This window comes from Hippocampus zosterae, chromosome 17 (assembly GCF_025434085.1).
Source record: "Hippocampus zosterae strain Florida chromosome 17, ASM2543408v3, whole genome shotgun sequence".
Taxonomy (NCBI): domain Eukaryota; kingdom Metazoa; phylum Chordata; class Actinopteri; order Syngnathiformes; family Syngnathidae; genus Hippocampus; species Hippocampus zosterae.
In genome coordinates this window covers 15,609,763-15,628,301 of record NC_067467.1, presented here as the reverse complement: position 1 = coordinate 15,628,301, position 18,539 = coordinate 15,609,763, and positions in this window count along the sequence as shown.

Here is an 18,539-nt window from a genome sequence, read left to right as displayed (position 1 = left end):
GCCGGCATGACGCTATAAGTCAGACTGACACATTTTTTCTGATAATCAGTGTGTTTTCCCTATTGCCCAAACATATATTTTTATTCGAGCGAGGGTGGGGTCTGGCTTGTTTCGGCAATCGGCATCGTGTCGCCAGACGCACTTCATTAGGATACACTCTGCGGGCTTTTGCTGCGTCAACGCCCCCTGCACTGAGTCGACGCCCCCTGGACTAAGTGCCGCAGCTTGGACTGTGCCTAGCAGCCGACGCAGTGTAAACTGCACCGGTGCAGTTCACGTGTCAATTAGCAGCCTGGACTGTGTCAACGCAGCCAATGTGTCAATTAGCAGACTCGACTGTGTCAACGCAGCCGATGTGTCAATTAGCAGCCTGGACTGTGTCAACGCAGCCGATGCAGTCTAAACTGCGCCAGTCAAGTTCATGTGTCAATCACGTGACGTAATGAAGCGGCACATGCACTGACACGTGGTTTGCTCTGTGATCCCGGCGCAGGCATCAACGCATCGGTGTCGTTGGACCCATCACTATTTGCTACTTTGGATTCTTTTTGTTTTCAGGACTTTGTTTAGGATTTAGTTGTCTCTGTGTTTTAATACAATCTGTCAAGTACACCCTGCTCCTCCCTCTTGCCTGCTTTTTGGGGTCCATCACTGCCTCGAATCGTGACGCTTAGCTTGTTATCAGGTTACATGGTGCATAGTTTTTGGCTCAATTCAAAACTCAGGAGGCCACATTAAACAGAAGTTATCAATTTAACATCGGGGAATAAATTAAGCCTGGTGGACGAGTGGTTAGCGCGTCGACCTCACAGTGCAGAGGTCGTGGGTTCGATCTCAGCTACGGCTTTTCTGTGTGGAGTTCTCCCCGTGTTCTCCCCGTGCCTGCGTGGGTTTTCTCCGCATACACCGCTTTCCTCCCACAGTCCCAAAACATGCATGGCAGGCTGATTGAACACTCCAAATTGTCCCTAGGTGTGAGTGTGAGCGTGGATGTTTTTTTTTTTTTTTTTGTCAATGTGTGCCCTGCGTTTGGCTGCCAACCGATTCAGGGCGGACCCCGCCGACTGCCTGAAGAAAGCTAGGATCGGCTCCAGCACCCCCCCCCCCCTCGCTATCCGTGTGAGGATAAAGCGAATCGGAAAATGGATGGATGGATAGACGTGATATGGTTACAATCAAAAATGTGTATAGGGGATAACATATTTATAGTTTCTATTACTATATTTCTGAACAATGCAAACAATTTAAGAGTAGATATCATTAGAATACTCATTTGTTTGTGGATGGATTTAGATCAACTCTATCCACCCATCCATCCATCTTCTACCGCTTATCCGGGGCCGGGTCGCGGGGGCAACAGCTTTAGCAGGGAAGCCCAGACTTCCCTCTCCCTAGCTACTTCTTCCAGCTCTCCCCGGGGGATCCCGAGGCGTTCCCAGGCCAGCTGGGTGACATAGTCTCTCCAGCGTGTCCTGGGTCTTCCTCGGGGTCTCCTCCCGGTGGGACATGCCCGGAACACCTCACCAGGGAGGCGTTCAGGAGGCATCCGAATCAGATGCCCAAGCCACCTCATCTGGCTCCTCTCGATGTGGAGGAGAAGCGGCTCGACTCGGAGCCCCTCCCGGATGACCGAGCTTCTCACCTTATCTCTAAGGGAGAGCCCGGACACCCTGCGGAGAAAACTCATTTCGGCCGCTTGTATCCGGGATCTCGTTCTTTCGGTCACGACCCATAGCTCGTGACCATAGATGAGGGTTGGAACGTAGATCGACCGGTAAATTGAGAGCTTCGCCCTTTGGCTCAGCTCCTTCTTCACCACGACAGACCGATACAACGTCCGCATCACAGCAGACGCTGCACCGATCCGCCTGTCGATCTCTCGCTCCCTCCTGCCCTCACTCGTGAACAAGACCCCACGATACTTAAACTCCTCCACTTGGGGCAAGATCTCCCCCCCGACCCGGAGGGGGCACTCCACCCTTTTCCGACTGAGGACCATGGTTTCAAATTTGGAGGTGCTGATTTTCATCCCAACCGCTTCACACTCGGCTGTGAAACGCTCCAGTGAGAGTTGGAAAGCCCTGTTTGAAGGAGCCAACAGCACCACATCATCTGCAAAAAGCAGGGATGCAATACTGAGGCCCCCAAAACGGACCCCCTCAATGCTTCGGCTGCGCCTAGAGATTCTGTCCATAAAGGTTATGAACAGAATTGGTGACAAAGGGCAGCCTTGGCGGAGTCCTACCCCCACTGGAAACGATTCCGACTTACTGCCGGCAATGCGAACCAAACTCTGACATCGGTGGTATAGTGACCGAACAGCCCGTATCAGGGGCTTCGGTACCCCATACCCTCGAAGCACCCCCCACAGAACTCCCCGAGGGACACGGTCAAACGCCTTCTCCAAGTCCACAAAACACATGTAGACTGGTGGGGCGAATTCCCACATACCCTCGAGGACCCTGCTAAGAGTGTAGAGCTTGTCCACTGTTCCACGGCCGGGACGAAAACCACACTGCTCCTCCTCAATCTGAGGCTCGACTTCCTGACGGACCCTCCTCTCCAGCACCCCTGAATAGACCTTACCAGGGAGGCTGAGGAGTGTGATCCCTCTATAGTTGGAACACACCCTCCGGTCCCCCTTTTTAAAAAGAGGGACTACCACCCCGGTCTGCCAATCCAGAGGCACTCTCCCTGTTGACCACGCAATGTTGCAGAGACGTGTCAACCAGGACAGCCCCACAACATCCAGAGCCTTGAGGAACTCCGGGCGGATCTCATCCACCCCTGGGGCCTTGCCACTGAGGAGCTTTTTAACCACATCGGTGACTTCAGCCACAGAGATAGGAGAGCCCACCTCAGAGTCCCCGGGCTCTGCTTCCTCCAAGGAAGACGTGTTGGTGGAGTTGAGGAGGTCTTCGAAGTACTCTGCCCACCGGTTCACAACGTCCCGAGTCGAAGTCAGCAGCGCCCCATCCCCACAGTACACAGTGTTAGTGGTGCACTGCTTCCTCCTCCTGAGACGTCGTATGGTGGACCAGAATTTCCTCGAAGCCGTCCGGAAGTCGGCTTCCATGGCCTCACCAAACTCTTCCCACGCTCGGATTTTTGCCTCGGCGACCACCGAAGCCGCGTTCTGCTTGGCCAGTCGATACCCGTCAGCTGCCTCTGGGGTCCCACAGGCCATAAAGGCTCGATAGGACTTCTTCAGCTTGACGGCATCCCTTACTGCTGGTGTCCACCAGCGAGTACGGGGGTTGCCGCCACGACAGGCACCAACCACCTTACGTCCACAACTCAGATTGGCCGCCTCAACAATAGAGGCACGGAACATGGTCCACTCGGGCTCAATGTCCCCCGCCTCCACCGGAACATGGGAAAAGCTCTGTCGAAGGTGGGAGTTGAAACTCTTTCTGACAGGGGATGCCGCCAGACGCTCCCAACAAAACCTCACAATACGTTTGGGTCTGCCAGGACGGACCGGCATCTTCCCCCACCATCGGAGCCTACTCACCACCAGGTGGTGATCAGTTGACAGCTGCACCCCTCTCTTCACCCGAGTGTCCAGAACATGCGGCCGCAAATCCGATGATACAACTACAAAGTCGATCATCGAACTGCGGCCTCGGGTGTCCTGGTGCCAAGTGCACATATGGACACCCTTATGCTTGAACAAGGTGTTCGTTATGGACAATCCGTGGCGAGCACAGAAGTCCAATAACAAAACACCACTCGAGTTCTGATTGGGGGGCCGTTCCTCCCAATCACGCCCCTCCAGGTCTCACTGTCGTTGCCCACGTGAGCATTGAAGTCCCCCAGCAGAACAAGGGAGTCCCCAGCAGGAGTACTCTCCAGCACACCCTCCAAGGACTCCAAAAAGGGTGGGTATGCTGAGCTGCTGTTTGGTGCATATGCACAAACAACAGTCAGGACCCGTCCACCCACCCGAAGGCGGAGGGAGGCAACCCTCTCGTCTACTGGTGTGAACCCCAATGTACAGGCACTGAGCCGGGGGGCAATGAGTATGCCCACACCTGCTCTGCGCCTCTCACCGTGAGCAACTCCAGAGTGGAAGAGAGTCCAGCCCCCCTCGAGAGAAATGGTACCAGAACCCAGGCTGTGTGTGGAGGCAAGTCCGACTACATCCAGTCGGAAATTCTCTGCCTCACACACCAGCTCGGGCTCCTTCCCTGCCAGAGAGGTGACATTCCATGTCCCAAGAGCTAGCTTCTGCAGCCGAGGATCGGACCGCCAGGGTCCCCGCCTTTGGCTGCCGCCCAGCTCACATTGCACCCGACCCCTTTGGCCCCTCTCATGGGTGGTGAGCCCATGGGAAGGGGGACCCACGTTGCCTCTTCGGGCTGTGCCCGGCCGGGCCCCATGGGTGTAGGCCCGGCCACCAGGCGCTTGCCAACGAGCCCCACCTCCAGGCCTGGCTCCAGAGTGGGGCCCCGGTGACCCGCATCCGGGCAAGGGAAACCTTGGTCCATCTGTTGTATTCATCATTAGGGTCTATGAGCCGTGCTTTGTCTGGCCCCTCACCTAGAACCTGTTTGCCATGGGTGACCCTGCTAGGGGCATAAAGCCCCAGACAACTTAGCTCCTAGGATCATTGGAAAACGCAAACCCCTCCACCACGGTAAGGTGACGGCTCACGGAGGGGTCAACTCTATTTACTCTCTATTTTGAAGTTATGTTTAGTCTTCTTTATATTAGCACAATCAGTTTAGAATCAGAATCATTATTCCTGAAAGATCTTCTGACTAATTGCGTCAGCTCCTGTGGTACTAATGTGACACTGGTCTTATACTACAGACATTGGTAAGTCCTTCCTTTAAGGCCGCAAGATTTGCGAAATGGAGCAACAAGATGTAGCGTAAAAGTAAATGCATTGTGCATGCTTTTACTGTAATCCAACGATGATTGAATACACGCGATTATAGTATGGAGCAGCGAAGGTAAGAGTACAGTTAAAGAGGAAAATCCACAGCTCATTCGTCATTCCACTCCAGTGTCCAAGTGTTCAGACGGCTGCATTTTTCAGATTCAGAACTTCAAAACTTTATTTATCCCCGTGGGACAGTTAGAGTTTTTCGAGAGTGGCTTATTATAGAGACAGTCAGAGCAAAGGAAAAAGAAAGGATGAGAGTAGGACTGTAGGCTTTGCACTTGAGGTCTTGAGGTAGTGGACACAGTAAAGACAGTATTGCACAGTTAAAACAGGATTGCACGTCAAACTCGAGGGCGAGTGGGAACTCCGATGATCTTGGAGCACACTCTGCTGATGCTGTCCAAGCGGTTCTTCTCCTGCAGACATTGGGAGTGGAACCAGGAGGCCATAGAGAACGAGAGGACGGACTCTATGAATGCCTGGTAGAAAGTCAGGAGGATTTTTCTGCTGATGGAGAAGGAGTTCAGTTTCTTGAGCAGGTACATCCTCTGGTGGCATTTTTTTCAGGATCACCTCAGTGTTGGACGAGAACCTCAGGTTATTGTCCAGAATGGTCCCCAGGTACTTGTATTCGGATACAGTTTCCACTGGAGTCCACTGGATGATGGTCAGGATTGTCAAGGCCAGCGCTCTCTGTTTTCTGGAGAAGGTCACCAGCATGTCCTTGGTCTTGCTGACGTTCAGTTCCAGCCGGGAGGTGTCACACCACTCAACGTACTGCTGCAGGGCGGGACCATGGTGTTGCGTTGAGCGGGAGAGCAAAGAAACTAGGACAGTGTCTTCAGCGAACTTCACCAGGTGGCTGTTGGGGTGTGAGGACCTGCATTCATCCGTATACAGGATGAAGAGCAGTGGTGAGAGCACGCAGCCCTGTGGGGAGCCTGTGGAGGTGGCGAGGAGGTCAGACAGGTTGTTGTTGATCTTGACTGTCTGTGTTCTGTGTGTGAGGAAGTCCAGGGGAGTTGGTTGTGAGGCTGCAGGGTGTTGAAGGCAGAGGAGAAGTTAGCAAACAGAGGCCTGCCCAGGGTTTAGGGGAATGTACTTGAGGACACGGCCACTGACGTTGTCGGCTCCTGGTGCACTGTTGATCTTGGTCCTCTTGAGGGCCCTCACAACGTCCTCTGTACGGAATGTGATTGAAGAGCTGCCGGGCAGGAGGTGGGACCTGATGTTCAGAATCAGAATCAGAATCAGAATCATCTTTATTGGCCAAGTATGTAGAACACACAAGGAATTTGTCTCCGGTATAACACGCTGCACTAGTATCATCGTAAACAACAAAATCATTGAACCATTTTAGAGTAACCACTAGTTTTGAAGTACCATTTTGTGGTGCAAGAAGAGTGACTGTCAGTGACTGTTTAAGGAGTTAATGGCTAGAGGGAAGAAGCTGTTTAAGTGTCTACTGGATTTGGTGCGCATGGATCTGTAGCGTCTGCCTGAGGGGAGTGGCTGAAAAAGGTGGTGGGCAGGGTGCGGGGGATCCAGGAGGATTTTCCGTGCCCTTGTCTTGATTCTTGCAGTGTGCAAGTCCTCAAGAGTGGGTAGGGCGGTGCCAACGATTTTTTCTCCCGTCCTAACTGTCCGTTGAAGTTGGATTTTGTCCTTTTTTGTGGCGGCCCCAAACCAAACCGTGATGGAAGAACACAGGATTGATTCGATGACTGCAGTGTAGAACTGTCGTAGCACCTCCTGTGGCAGGCCATGCTTCCTCAGCAGCCTCAGGAAGTACATCCGCTGCCGGGCCCTTTTCAGGATGGAGATGGTGTTGACTTCCCACTTCATGTCCTGGGAGACTGTGATTCCCAGGAACTTGAAGGTCTCGACGGTTGACACAGGGCAGTTGGATAGTATGAGGGGCAACTGAGGAGAAGAATGTTTCCTGAAGTCCACGATCATCTCTACAGTGTTGAGCGTGTTCAGCCCGAGGTTGTGTCGGCCGCACCAAAGCTCCAGCTGCTCCACTTGTTGGCGGTACGCAGACTCGTCGCCGTCTTTGATGAGACCGATGACCGTGGTGTCGTCTGCGAACTTTATGAGTTTGACAGCTGGATCTGTTGAGGTGCAATCGTTTGTGTAGAGAGAGAAGAGCAGTGGCGAGAGGACACATCCCTGTGGGGCACCAGTGCTGGTAGTGCGTATTGATGATGTTGTTGCTCCCAGTCTCACCTGTTGTGTCCATCCCGTCAGGAAGCTGAGGATCCACTGGCAGATCGTAGGGGACACACCGAGGTTGAGTAGTTTGGGGGTGAGGAGTTCCGGGATGATGGTGTTGAACGCAGAGCTGAAATCCACAAACAGAATCCTTGCGTAGGTCCCTGTGCTGTCGAGGTGCTCGAGGATGTAGTGCAGACCTATGTTGACTGCGTCTTCCACAGACCTGTTTGCCCGGTAGGCAAACTGGAGAGGGTCCAGCAGGGGTCCAGTGACGTTCTTTAGGTGATTCAGCACAAGGCGTTCAAAGGACTTCATGACCACAGACGTCAGGGCGACAGGCCTGTAGTCGTTCAGTTCCGATGTTGCCGATTTCTTGGGAACTGGGATGATGGTAGACTGTTTGAAGCAGGATGGGACCTCACACAGCTCCAGGGATCTGTTGAAGATTTGTTTGAAGACCGGAGCCAGCTGGTCAGCGCAGACTTTCAGGCAGGAGGGGGACACTTTGTCGGGCCCCGGAGCTTTCTTGATCTTTTGCTGCTTGAAGAGCCGTCTCACGTCCTGTTCGTGGATCTGTAGTGGAGAAAAAGAGGGTGGGGGGCTAGGTAGAGTGGTTTCTGGTAGAGGTGGGTGTGTGTGGGAAATGGGGGTGTCCTTTTCAAATCGGCAGAAAAACATGTTTAGTTCATTAGCAAGACCCTTATTGTTCACTGTTTGGGGGGATGGCATTCTATAGTTAGTGATTGCTTTCAGGCCATTCCATACAGATGCAGAGTCGTTAGCAGAGAACTGGTTTTTCAGCCTCTCTGCATAGCTTCTCTTTGCGATGTTAATTTCCTTTGTCAATTGGTTTCGGGCATGTTTGTACAGTGCCCGATCTCCACTTCTAAATGCGGCCTCTTTCTCTTTCCTGAGTTGCCTGAGTTTGGGAGTAAACCATGGCTTGTTATTGTTGAAGGAGCAGAACGACTTCGTTGGTACACACATGTCCTCACAGAAACTGATGTATGATGTTACAGTGTCTGTGTATTCATCCAGTGTGCCCGTTGAAGTTTCAAAGACGCCCCAATCAGTGCAGTCTAAGCATTCTTGTAGAGCTAGCTTTGCTTCATCTGTCCATTTTTTCACAGTCTTAACAACCGGTTTAACACATTTGAGTTTCTGTCTGTATGTAGGTATTAAGTGGATTAAATTGTGGTCAGAAAGACCCAATGCTGTGCGGGCGACCGATCGGTATGCATTTTTGATTGTTGTATAGCAGTGATCTAGAATGTTGCCTTCTCTGGTGAAACAGTCTATGTGCTGCTTATATCTGGGAAGTTCACGGTTAAGATGTGCTCTATTAAAATCGCCCAAAATGATCAGGGGTGACTCTGGGTATTTTAGTTCGAGTTTGTTTACTTGTTCGGCTAGCGTTTGTATCGCCGTGTTAGCGTTAGCTTGTGGCGCAATGTAAACACCGACTAGTAAAAAGGAGGTGAACTCACGTGGCGAGTAGAATGGCTTGCAGTTTAAAGACAGCGACTCCAGGTCCGGGCTGCAGTGTGCGTCGAGCTTCGTGACATCAGTGCACCATTCTTCGTTGATATAGAAGCAAATCCCACCACCTTTCGATTTCCCCGATAGCTCCGTGTCGCGGTCGGCTCGGAGAAGGCGGAAGCCGGGTAGATGTAGCGCGGGATCTGGATGGCGGTCACTGAGCCAGGCTTCAGTGAAGCAGAGCGCAGCAGAACGTGCAAATGTTTTGTTGGTCTTTGTGAGGAGAAGAAGTTCATCCATCTTGTTTGGCAGAGATCGTAGATTAGCAAGATGGATCGATGGGAGCGGAGTTCGAAATCCGCGCTGCCTGAGCTTGACGAGCACGCCGGCTCGCTTCCCCCTCCTCCGGCGGCGTCTCCATGCTCAGTACAGCGCAGCCGCTCCGCTCGCGATTAGCTCCGAAAAACCTTGTGGATTTTCGTGTGCTGGTGAAAAAAGACCGAGCGTAGACTCCCCAATGCGCAGCAACTTTTCCCTCGTGTAAGTACGCCGCTCAGGGTCGCCAAAAACAAACGAAAATGACAAAAACAGGGATAATACTTGGGAGCGTGTGACCGAGGCTGCCATACCTGTCGGCGCCTGATGACGTGAGCTGCGTGGAGTTATCAGTCTGGAACCTGGTGTAGAAGGAGTTGAGGTCACTGGCGAGGAAGGCTGGGCTGCTCCCTGGGACGAGGATGGGGGCGGTTCTGGTGGTGGTGGTCACAGCTGCCATTTTGCACAGAGCTGCACGGAGGTTCCCGCCATTAAGGTTCTCCTCCACCTTGCGCTTGTATTGCAGCTTGGCGATCTTGATGGCTCTCTTTACCTCACTGTTGATCTCCTTTTTCTACACCTCGGTGCCCGAGAAGAAGATGGGCTTCTTCTTGTTGATGAGCTCCTTCAGCTCCTTGGTGAGCCAGGGTTTGTTGTTGGGGAAGATGGTGACAGTCTTAGAGGGTATGATGTTTTCCTTACAGAAGCGGATGTATGAGTAGACACCTGGACATTGATGTAGTCGGAGGGGAGAGAAGGTTGCACCAATCCGTGGACTCGAGGCACCCCTGGAGGACAGTGATGTACTCCTGCGTCCACTGTTTGATGGTTTTGGTTACCTTCTCTAATCTCCTGATGGCAGGGATGTAAGCAGGGAGGAGCAGGATAGTGTGGTGATCAGCAGAGCTGAGGGGGGGGGGGGGGGCGGGCTTGTCTACATCAGGGATGGAACCGTAGCGTCTTCCCCTGGCGGGTGGTGCATGTGATGGACTGATTGAAGCCTTTGAGGGATTTCTCTGGGTTGCAGTGGTTGAAATCTCCCATGATGAATTTGGGAGAGTCGAGGGAAAGGTGCAGTTTGTTGAGGGCGCTTCTTATATGGTCGGTCGCCGTGGTGGGCTTGGCTCTGGGGTGGATGTAAATGATGATGATGACGAGTTGGGAAAATTCTCTGGGCAGGTCGAAAGGACGGCACTACACAGCCAGGAGCTCAATGTCTGGGATGCACAGTTTCACCCTCACGTGGAGAGTGGAGCACCAGCAAGTGTTGAAGTAGAGGTACACGCCTCCGCCATGTTGTTTACCAATGGCGTCTCCGTTACGGTCCAGCCTGATGGGAGACCCGAATCCATTGATGTGCATGGCTCTGTTGGTGTTATTCTTGCTGAGCCAGGTCTCAGTGAACGCCAGAATGCAAGTGTGCCTGTATTGGTAGCAGCTGTTTACCTTGAGCTGGAGCTTGTCGGCTTTATTCTGTAGCGACCGGACATGAGCGAGAATGATCGCTGGTCGTGCCCGCTGTTTCCAGCCCTCGCGTTGCAACCTTGGCTAGAGTCCTCCCTTCTGTTTTTTTTGCTCTGTCTGTTTTTTTCTTTCTGACTCCTCATGGCCGCTGAGATGAGTTGCGCACCATGGACGCACATCGCGTCGGGGAGCCTGACAAGGAGCAGGGGGACCGGCAGCGAGACGTTTCTGAGAAGCAGCAGCTGTTCCCTCGTGTAGATGGTCATATAAGGCGTGAGTCTCAAGTTGCGCTGAACCAATATTAATGTGGAGGTGCAGTGTTATTGTCGTTCACACTGGCTTGGAGCGCTCGCTGTTAGCAACAGGTGAGCTGGAGGCGCTAGCTGTAGCACGAGCTAAATGTTACCACCGGAGCTAACGAATGAATGAAAAAAGATAATCGAAGGGGGAAAGTGCGGAATTAATAGCTCGAACTGTGGCGCTGAGGTAACGCGGGCCTGTGGAGCTGGGAAAAAGCAGGGAGTGTAGGTGAGAAATGTGGAAAAAAAGCAAAAAAATGTAAGAAAAAACGCTCCGGACGTAGACCGGTCAACCACAGCGCAGCGACCCGGAACTGGAAGTTCCACTTCCCTTGAGGCGGGGCCACAATTGTCGAGCTGCGGCTCCCGTTAAAGTCAATCCATCCCAGCAAGTGGTGCGTGTACTTGTGGCTTTCATGATTCTGTTTGTGACCAACAGGTGACACTGTAGGGCTCTCCCTGCGCTGCACACCTGTTGGTCGTTATCTAATTAGTGCTTTAAAAAGACTCCCGCCCGACCACTCATTGTCGGATCATTGTTTGTTTGTTTGCTGCTGTCAGGTTTATTTCAGTCATGTTTCAGTCACGTTTCTGTGAATTAGAGAATTTAGCTTCTGCCATGGTTGTTTGTTACTTTGGATTTGTTTTGTTCTTAGGATTTGGTTTTGGATTTAGTTTTCTGTGTTTTATTCATACAATTTGTCAAGTATACTATGCTCCTCCATCTTGTCTGCTTTTTGGGGTCCACCACCACCTCGCAACGTGACAGTGGCATGCTTTAACTGAAGCTTCAATTTTTACAATTACTATGTTGTTTTCCAGTGTTGAAGTGTTATTTCAGTTGATGTTACTTCGGCAACCTGTCATTCTTTTCAGTCGCCACCTTGTCAAATTTGGGCCTCTACGCAACCAAATTGCGCGCACCATCGATCCCTGACTTCGCCAAAGTATTTTTTTTTTTTTTTATGATCAGCAAAATGATCCCATCTGTGATCCGATCCGAACCCTGAGTTTTTTTTTAAACCCGCGGTGCAACGGTTTCAGCAAACACACATGGAAAGCCTTAAGTCTTAGAATAACAGATTTAATGATGATGGCAGCACTGTGTGACATTGATTGGCACATCTATCTAATCGTCAATAGATCCATTTGGCTATCTCTGTGCAGCTATCTCGTTACCTCTGCGTCCCGCGTCCTAGATGCATAATTTTCGCGTGGGATGCACAGTTCCAAATAATGTGCGTTTTTGGGACGCAAGGAAATGTCTCAGTCAAAAAGAAAAAAAAAATATGGCAGGCCTGAGGATTTCAAGGTAACGATCGTTACCGGTTACAGTCATTTCCGTGACGTCATTTAGACAGTACCGAAAAATAGTTTAACCATAAACGTCACCGCACACGAGTTGACTGACTCTTTTCTTTTCGCTTTCTTTTTTTTTTCTCTTTCCTGTATGTCTGTTTGTGGTGTGGTGTGTGAGTGTTTTTCTTCTAATCTACTTTTTTGTTTTCAGTGTTGGGGGAAGGAACATATGACGTTATGTGCGCATGCAGATTGCTATTTTAGTCCTCAAATTGAGGAATGGGGCGGATGAAAGTTTGAGATGGCGGCGAAAAAAACTCACAAAGGTCTACGAATTACGACATTTAAGAAATGAGAATGCTAGTCTGATTTTTCGGATGCATCGTTCAAGGGGCGTGGCACTAAACTCACCTGAGATGTATGCACAGAACAACGAGGCAAGTTGGCCATTAGATCTATAGGCTAATCGCTACGAGAATTATTATGAAACAGTATTGGTTATTCCATAATTTATTGGTTGTAGCATGGTAACTTTAGGAATAAAACATTTGTCACAAGGTGTAGTAATGCTAATGTTAACTGTTGGTAGAACTAATGCTGACGTGTGTTAGATTCTTTCGTCAAATTGATAGTAGATTACACATGCATCGTCTTGGGAAGAGGATATCAAGCCACATCAATACTTAACGGTATGAATGATTACCAGTAAATTAATCTTTGCAGTGTGAGATGAGACTCAGATTTTGTGGTATGCTGTATTCATGATGCCACCTGAGTACACCAGTTTTTGATCCATTTATTTTTTTTGAATAAGCCTGGAGTACACAGCTGCTGATGTAATGTTCATTGTGAATGCATAATTTTCAAACATTTACCCTTGAAACATTACACTTTTGAGTTGCAGAATTCTTGCTTATGAATATCAGTCAAAATAGAAAAATGGGTTCCCATGATGAACGTTTACGGAACCCAAAATTAGTTACAGTGGCTTCCCATCGGGTTGTCCGACGGAACCGAAAAAAGTTTATCGTGAATTTCTGAAATCCTCAGACCTGCTACTGAATTATTTAAATTTTTGCAGCATTTGTTTATATTTTTATGTATATGTTGTTGTTTGTGTTATCATATTTAATTGAATAAGTAGACCATTTAAGAATTCAAAATTTGGGACTCTCTAAATGCATAATGGGACACATACTTTTCTGATCAGCGAGTCCCTGGGACTCGCTGCGGGTAAACTGTCAAATTATCACTGCCTGTGGGGAATCTGCACCGCTACAGTCTGAGTGTTGGACATCCACATTATGCCATCCTTAAAGACCGGCAGCCTCTTCACTTCCAATAAAGCCGCTCCCGTCGGTTGAATTTTGCGATAGATCAGGAAACTGCTCACACCAAACGGCAGGATTCCTGTTATCAGAAGGACGATAACGTTGATGTCTTCCACATCCTCAACAGACAGTGTTTACAGGCACACCATTCTCCACTTCCTCCAGGGATCTTGTGTGTAGCCAGCAGCAAAAGTCCAGCAGAAAGTAGGCTCCCCACTGTGTCTCCTTCTCATTGAGAAAATTTTGTCTGGCATCAAGAGACCAGCCAACCAATTCCATGTTTGTTTTTAGGATGAAAATACGGCGGGAGGCTAGGATAGTCAGACACGGAGAGCACATAGATTGAGTGGCGAGCAGGGAAGGGTGAGAGGGGGTAGAGGGGGCAGGAGCCGAAAGCAAAAGCGTCCGCCTTCGTCGAGAACCAAGCAAGAAGCTATATTAGTATTGCCCAAAAATATCTGAAAAGACCTCATGGCACTACCCTGGAACAGGAAAATAGCCAATTCACTGGTCCTGTTAGACACATGAAAAGTTAAATTGCTCATAGTAATGGATGATGATGATGATGACGATATAATGTTGAGTGATTCGGAAACACCCTCGCATGGTGGGATGTCTCCACGTGGCGCGAGGGGGACGCCTAGGGCAGGGGTGCCCATTAGGTAGATCCTGATCTACCGGTAGATCTAAGACAGGTTCCAAGTAGATCTGAAGAGTGTCGAGGAGAAAAAAACCCAAACAACCATTTGTGTGTCTTTGTACATGTTCGTAACATATTTTTTTGTGTTCATGTACGCTGCACCCTAATCATCCTATCAGTCTCATTTTCACAAAATAAATATTAAAAAAACAAAATAAAGCAGGTAAATCTTAAATTTACGGTGGCGCCTGATTACATCACCGGAAGTTGTTAGCGCTCAGCAGTCTGCAATTGCAGCTTGTGATCAGAGCTGTTGCGCGTCACATGCCTCAGTTTCAGGCTGTTTCTCATCATGGTGTGTGTGTGTGTGTGTGTGTGCGCGCGCACGGTCGTGTGTGTCTGTGCGCGCACATGCGCGCACGTCGGTAAGGGTAGATACCGTGAGGTTAGTTGATCGAAAAGTAGATCTTCGAACCGAAAAGTTTGGGCACCCCTGGCCTAGGGTCTCGAGCCCCTGCTGCGGCTGAGTGCCCACCAGCCGACGTGGAATGAGGAGGGACCTCTCCGGAAGGAGAGACACCCAATGCTCGCCCCGCCGGAATGGAGGGAAGTGGGAGTAGCCGCCCCACAACCCTCCTTAAACAAAAGTCAGGCGAGGGCCCTTTCAGGACCCGCACATGGCGCGACGAGGTGGGACAGAGAAGGTTCCCCAGGGGGTGGGATAGGGATGGTGAGAAGGAAGCGCAAGCAAGGCGGGATGGACAAAAGACATGTGGGAGGATGGGTGAAAGACAGACTGGTGGGGATTCACCCTCATCCAGGGGAGGAAGGAGCAGAAATGACAAAAGGAGAGAGAGGAATGAAAGAAGGGGAGGCAGGAGGAAAGGAAGGGCGCGACAGGATGGGGGAAACAGAACTGAAGCTCGGGGTAAGAATGGAGAACGAGTGATAGTCACATGGAATGTGAGGAGATTGAGTGTGAGAGAAACATTTAGAAAGAGGTTGAGGAGAGTAGCAGAAAGAGTCAACAAAGAAAAATGGGAAGTGGTGCTGATGACGGAACTAAAGGCAGAAGAAGCCGGGGTGGTGTGGTTTGTTGAGGAGGAGGAACAGGTAGTGCTTGTTCATGGGAGGCAAGCCGGAGTGATGTTGAGGGGAACGGCATTGAAGACGTGGATAGAGGAAGGACAACAGAAGTGGCTGGGAGAGAGAGTGGCGGCGGTAGTGCTTGGACGGCTCAGGCTGGTATCAGTCTACCAACCGAGCTGGGGAACGGATGAGCGAGAAATGGAGAGATGCCGACGAACTATGGGGAGTCAGGTGGCGATGGGAGGGAGTGAAAGACTGGTGATTGGAGGTGACTTCAATGCAAGTGTGGGAACGAATGTGAAGATAGGAGGAGTGTGTGGGAGGCATGGATTGGGGAGGACGAATGAAGCCGATCTGGCATTTGTTAACAGCTATAGGAGGTTTAGAAGGAGAAAGACGTGGCAACACATGGCGAGTGGAAAATGGTATGAGTTGGATGGATTTCTGGTGAAAGGGAATGAGAGACACCGCATGGTGAAGAGGATGTGGACTATGAGTGAGTACGAATTGTCAGATCATAGGCCGGTGTGCATGAAGGTGAAACGGAAGTGGAAGAGATGGAGGTCAGAAGAGAGGATACAGAGGAGAGCGGTGCAAGCGAAGTGGGAGGTGTTGAAAGAGGAGGAGAAGAAAAGAGAATATGAGGAGAGGACAAGAGAGAAACTGGAGGAGTTGAACAAGGAAGGACTGGTAAAGGAGAGCGGGTGGATGGAGTTGGCCAACATAATGGTGGAGACAACAGTGGAGGTATATGGAAGGGAGAGAAAATAAATATCTAACCCTTGGACGGTAGATAGAGATGAGGAGATAGAAGAGATGAAGAAGAGGATATGGGAGAGTGTAGACAGAAGGAACAAAAGAAAATGGAGACACTGAATGCAAGGAGAAGGTTGAGAGTGAGGGGAGGAGCAAGAGGAGTGGGGAAGATGGAAGAAGAGCTAATCAGACTAAAAGCGGAAGTGAAGGAAACGCGGAAGGAATTGAAGAAGTTGCTGAGGAGGCTGGAAAGAGACTGGTGGGAAGAGGTGATTGAGGACTGTCAGGAAGCTTGTTCTAGAGGGAGGCTTGGCAAAATGTACAAATGTTTGAAGAAGTTAGGAAATAGGGATAAACCGGCCGATCGGAGCACGACTGTGACAGCAAGTGAGTTCAAGGAGCATTTTGAAAGCGTGTCGAGGGAGAGGTACGAGGATTAACCGAGAGTGATCGAAGAGGCGGTTCAAGGAGCCGTAGATCTACGGGACGATAGACGAGCGAGCGAACAATCAAAATTATGAACGAGGTGCCTGAGAGGGAGGAAATCATGGAGGCTATGAGGGAGATACGAGAGTCGGCAGCGGGAAAAGATGGGGTGAGAATAGGATATATACGGAGGGCGTGTGAGGAAGTGATATAAAGAGTGATTAAGATAGTGAGGAAGATGTTCGAGCAGAGAGCGGACCAGTGAGATGGAAGCGTAAAAGTGGGACTGATGGTACCGTTACATAAGAAGGGGAACAGGAATGACAGAAATAATTACAGAGGAGTGTGCCTGCTGAGTATGTGTAGCAGAGTGTTAGGGTGAATGTTAGCAAAGCGACTGAGTTGGTGGGCCGAACACCTGAGGCTCCTTGACGAAAACCAAGCGGGCTTTAGGAAAGGGAGGTCCACAGCGGATGTGACGCAAATGATGGTACGCATACAGGAGGATGTAGAAGATTGCAGGAAAAAAGTTACTCAGGAAGGGGTGAAGGATATTAATGACGATGACTGGCCATGTGCAAGACTGTTAGATCTAAAAAAGGAGTATCCGAGAGTGAGCAAACCAGCGTTGTGGATGTTGCTTGAACGGTATGGGCTGAAAGGCAGATGTCTGGATACCATGATGGACCTGCATGAGACGAGTATAATGGGTAGGGAGGGAGTGGGTGGAGGATGGATGCCAGCAAGAGGGCTGCGAGAAGGATGCTCTACGTCACCAATCCTCTTTAATATTTACCATCAGGCGGTGATGAGGCAGGCGGTGATCAGGCAGGCGCTGGCGGCGAGGAACCGAGATAACAGGGAGGAGAAAATGGTGGTGTGGAGGAGGATACCAGGAGGGTCGTTCGCAGGTGAACATGGCTGGGAGAGAGGGAGATCGGAAACAAAAGAAGTGAGGGTGTCGAGCCCCTTGTTTGCAGACGACACTACTTTAGTGGGAACAAAAGGAGATATACATGAGAGTGTAATGAGAGTGAAAAGTGTGATGACTCAGTGGGAAGAGAGGAACAATGAGGAGGAGGAGGAGGTGCTGGAGTTTGGAACACAAGAGGGGGAGGAGATCAGAGTGTTAGGAAGCTGGATTGGTACTGAGGCAGACGTATTAAACAGGATCAAAAGGGCAGGAAAGCTAGGGGGGAGTGTGAAAGGGTGGCTGAAAGGGACACAACTTTCAAAGAGGTGGCAAGGGAGAGTAGGAGAGGTGTGTGTAGAGAGCATCTTGCTGTATGACTATCAGGTAAGAACGTGGTTTAAGAAGGATGTGGGAAAACTACAGAAGTGGATGGATAGGTGCTATAGGTATATGTAGAGTGATAGGAATGGAGAACCGCTGAGGCAAATGCAAGAAAGAGGAGTGAATATGTATGATGTGAGGAAAATGCTAGGAGTAAAATCGAGAAGCGATTGTTGCACAGGAATCGGACATGTGATGCGTATGGGAAATGAAAGTCTAACAAAAGCTATGGTATTGGGATGGTGGGAGGAACTGGAAGAAAGAGGAAAGAAGATGGTGCGCAAAAGGAAGACGGTGTTGTACTGGAAGAGAGTGATGAGGAATGCAGGAATGGACTGGACGGACGTGGAGGGATTGACGAGCGACAGTGAAGAATGGAAGCGGAGAGTGAGTGAGCGAATGGATCACCTGTATAAATGGGAAAATCAGAAAGGTCACAGATATGACTTGCGAAGGAACATTGAAAGACTCGAGAGGAATGCTAGGAGAGTGAATGATGGGTTGGTATGTAGGTACGAGGAGTGTGGAAAAGTGTGCAGGAGTAGAGCTGGTCTAACCATGCACGAAAAGCGGATACACCTGTTCAGCGACGGGAATTTGAACCGGGAATTAGCGAGGGATAAGAAAGAAATTCCAAAAGAAAAAAGACTTCATCAGAATCAGAATCAGAATCAGAATCATCTTTATTGGCCAAGTATGTAGAACACACAAGGAATTTTTCTCCGGTATAACACACTGCACTAGTATCATCGTAAACAACAAAATCATTGAACCATTTTAGAGTATACCAGTAGTTTTGTAGTACCATTTTGTGGTGCAAAAAGAGTGACTATGTCAGTGACTGTTTAAGGAGTTAATGGCTAGAGGGAAGAAGCTGTTTAAGTGTCTACTGGATTTGGTGCGCATGGATCTGTAGCGTCTGCCTGAGGGGAGTGGCTGAAAAAGGTGGTGGGCAGGGTGCGGAGGATCCAGGAGGATTTTCCGTGCCCTTGTCTTGATTCTTGCAGTGTGCAAGTCCTCAAGAGTGGGTAGGGCGGTG